Consider the following 4259-nt stretch of genomic DNA (forward strand, 5'->3'; position numbering starts at 1 on the left):
AAACTTAAAAAATGAATAACATTCAAATTAAAACAATGTATAATATTGTATTTCTCTTCCCACAATTTGAGTGTGTCAGAATATCTTCAAGATATGCAAACAAAAGGTGAATTTAACTGACCCAATGTGTTTTTATATGAGTTAACTTTAGAAATTGCAATATAATAACATAAGATACACTTTTTGACTAGATTGATCCCATATTGGCCAACCACAGCTTTCCGTGAAATATAATCGTAATTTTAACGATGGCCTTGAGGATTTGAAAGAATATTAACAATGAGTGGCCAAGCTACGGCTCAGTGCTAATTGAGGCCATTTGCCTTCTGCTTCATTCTGTCTTTGAAAGAATGTGAACATTTTCATCTACAGTATTTTGCCATCCCTGTCTATACAAACATCTTTCTTGCAGATGTCCATTACAGAGCTGAACAGGCATAACTACATTATGTATCCTACATTTTTAATATTAACTCTTATCCTTTGCCTTTCAGTTATTATGCATTGTTTTTATAGCACTCATTCATTCCTCATTATCTCCAAACCTTCCACAACTTTCTATCTAAAGCCTTCTCCAACTCAGCTAATGCAAAATACTTGTCGTCATTTACAACCGACCACTACTCGTAAGCCAGATATGTAAATAAAGCTGTAACTTCCCTTATGACACAGCCAGAACCCTTCATGTCGTTCTGAGGAACAGTGAGAGTTCTTCCATTTTTCAGATAAAGACCGTCGCAGACCATTGATCAACTGTGAGATGTCTGGAGTGTCATGGAGTTCTAAAGAGCAGGCCTCTGGCACACGGGCGACTGGTTCTTCCATCATGACAACGCGCCGGCTCATACCGCCCTCTCCGTGATGCAGTTTTTGACAAAAAACGGCATAAGATCGATTGTCCACCCCCTCCCCCTACTCACCGGATTTAGCTACCTGTGACTTCTTTTTGTTCCCCAGACTCAAAAGGGACATGAAAGGAAAGCATTTTAACACTGTGGAGGAGGTAAAACAAAAATTGCTAGAAGGCGTCTAAAGGACATCCCGATAAATGAATTTCAGAAATGTTTCGAACAATGGAAGCATCGTTTGGAGAAGTGCATTGTGGTCAATGGGGAATACTTTGAAGGTGAACAAAATTTAATATAAATATATTGAGAGCTAAAGAATCTATGACAACCTTCCTGTTATTTTTGGGTACCCCTCGTATATCAAGATTTTTGCGAATCTTTTCTTAATACCATTACTCAGCACCCCTGTCATCAACTCCCTCCTCCTTGAGAAAGCTTCTTTGTGTAATGAGATTCTTCTTCTGATGTTCCTCTATCTTTGATCATCTTAGCCGAAAACACTCTCAAGTTAGGTAAACTCCCGATCAGTTAGGACTTTAAATATCGTAAGGCTTAAATAAAATGCTATATATTAAAACTCACATTAAAAGTGTGTGTAAAAATGTAGCTATTGAAATCCAGTTTATTTAAAATAATCATTAACTAATTTGAAACAACATGAATTCTTCAAAATTACGATTTCTTTAAAATGGGTGAAACTCTCTTATGGCATGCTATCTTAAGGTAATTTCGGTTTCCAATGATTCCTCAAATACTTAGTCCATTGCTCAACACCTATCATACTCCTTCGGAATATTTCGAATACGAAGAGGGCAGTCACATTCGGACAACTCATACAAGGTCTGTCCAGAAGGTATATAGCCATGCTATATTTTGAGAAAAATCGCCCACCTAGAGCAATGAGGAAGCCTTAGTCCCTTTCGAAGTACTCCCTCTGGGACCTCACACGCTTATTCCAGCGTCTCTTCCACTTTTGTAAACAATCGGCCAAGTCCTTTTTCCGAATGGTCATCAGCTGCCTCGGCGCATTCTTCTTTGTCTCGTTAACCCACTGTTGGGGAGACTGGAATTTCGTTTCAGGGTCATAGCCGTAGACCTATGACTCATCTTCATTCATGAACTTTTTTTTTAGAAAACCTGGGTCATCGTTTGCGGCTTGTAACAAGTCCTCTGCAACTGCAGTACTAAATTCTTGGCGTTGACGAGATAAAAAAATGCCCCGAGGCAGCTGATGACAATTTCGAAAAATTACTTTGCCGATTGTTTTGAAAAGTGGAAGAGACGCTGGGATAAGTGTTTGAGATCCGAAGGTGAGTGCTTCGAAGGAGACTCAGGCCTTCTCATAGTTCTAGGTTGGCTATCATTCTCAAACTATCACATGGCTGGATAGTTTGCGGATAGACATCACTTGTTACATGCTTTTAATCTCGCCTGCCACTGGTCCAGAATTTTCTTACTACTCATCGAATGCCGACTTTCTTGCAAACCCGAAGTCATCTGGTAGACGTTGGCTCTTGCTTTCTTGCGCCAAAACTATCGTCAACCAAACTCTGTCTTCTGCAATTCAATATAGCCTCACCCTCTTTTGAGTTGAGAAATTAAGGACATTTCGTAAATTCCTCTTTGATTAGCATCGACCTCATTTTTGTGTCCCTCGCAGTTTTGATCAACCACATTAACAACTGGAGAATGAAGCAGAAAATTAATTTTTGATAACATTTTTCTGGCCCCTGCATTTGCATTGTAAACTTGTCCTATTCTAAAGCGTAAATGTGAGACCGGAGTTTTCTCTTCTTTTCTTCTCTGCCTTTGGATGAAAGTTTAATACTTCAATTCTCATCTCCTATGCCAAAATTTTCCAGTTTCCAAACTGAGGATTCCGCTCCCTCGTTTAATGACCTTGATAATGATTTGGGAGGTCAAATACAAATGATGGCGCTTGAAACGCAAGAGACTACTACATTAGATAAGAGTGCGGGTGTAATATAAGTTGCTCAAGTAGGGCTATTTCTGTAAGGTGACTCCTCCTTGCATGATCTTTGATGCCGCGTAAAGGTCATGATATGATTGAGCTTTTGGAATGGCGTACTTAGCCATAAAAAGAATACACCGATGTCTCGTTGTTTGGTTTGAACTTGGTCGGCAACGTAGTTCACCGGACAGGCTGAAATTTATCATAACACGTGTGCTTTAGTAGCATTTGAGATGTTTTCGTGGTAGTATTTTGAATGCTGACGAAGTCAAGGGTATTTCTTAATATCTTTGAGTTATTAATTACCTTCGTATCCTTCTTTCTTCCTTTAAATAGTTTGCGATGTCTGAGGACATGCGTTTATGCATGTGAGTAGCTGATTTAGGGTTAATTTTGGTGTACTTTCGAACTTGAGGGAACGAGACTGTTGTACTTGACCTCAGTGTATTAGCTCCTCATCCAGAGCCTTGATAAAGTCGGGAGAGAGATACGAGTATAAACATTTTGAGAGGTTTCTCAAGGCAAATTTAAAGCCCGCCTTGCTCGAGGCATAAACTTATCGCATGACCATGCGCAAAAAAATATGCGCCGAATGATACAGAAAATTCCTCATTTTGAAAGCCCATAATACTGCGATCAAAATGAGAACCATGTTTTTTTTATCGCTTGAATTTTATATTCTGATTGTAATCGAATATTATGAGCGCGTTACCTCCATTTTGACAAGTTTGACACAATGGAACGGCAACAATGCCTATGGTTCACATCGTCAGTCCATCTTGTATTTGTTTGTATTAGATCGCTCGCGAAGGACAATTTCCATTGTCTGTTTTCATTATAGCCTCCCCACAACAAATCATTCAGAAGTTTCTCTATCGAAGATCTCCTTTGGAAGGCGCATGGGTAAAAACCTTGGAGCAGGAAAATATTTTTTTTCCCGAGAAGGAAAAATTGTGCTCGTAAAATATGGCCTCTCCTTGCGTTATGCTCATTGTTTTGACTGTTGAGATTAATAGGCAGGGACGCGTGATCGCGCACATGTTACAAGGAAACTATTGAGGAAACTTGCTTATTTCTCAGCAAAAATCTTCTTCCTCCCTCATTCATGCTGTTGACGCTGGAAGTCATGATTCATCTGCACACTGATCGGTTCACACAACTCCAACCTCCTTACATCCTCAATGGCAAAGAAGCTCGAGCAGACGTGAATTTAGTACATTCATAGACATTGGATTACCCAGTTTTTCCCGTTAGACTTGGACTGACTGTTAAATTTACTGTCCATAAAACTTTCTGTGCTCTGATATTTCCAAAGAGTAATAATAAGTCAAAATCTTTTACAATTAGACGAAACGGGGATCAAATGCTAGGGTGGCCATCGAAACAAGACGAATTATCAGTTCCATTTTGTTTTCTTCGGAAAAGAAACAGTGGGAACA

Source organism: Hetaerina americana, unplaced genomic scaffold (genome assembly GCF_022747635.1).
Source record: "Hetaerina americana unplaced genomic scaffold, ioHetAmer1.1.p SCAF_81, whole genome shotgun sequence".
NCBI lineage: Eukaryota > Metazoa > Arthropoda > Insecta > Odonata > Calopterygidae > Hetaerina > Hetaerina americana.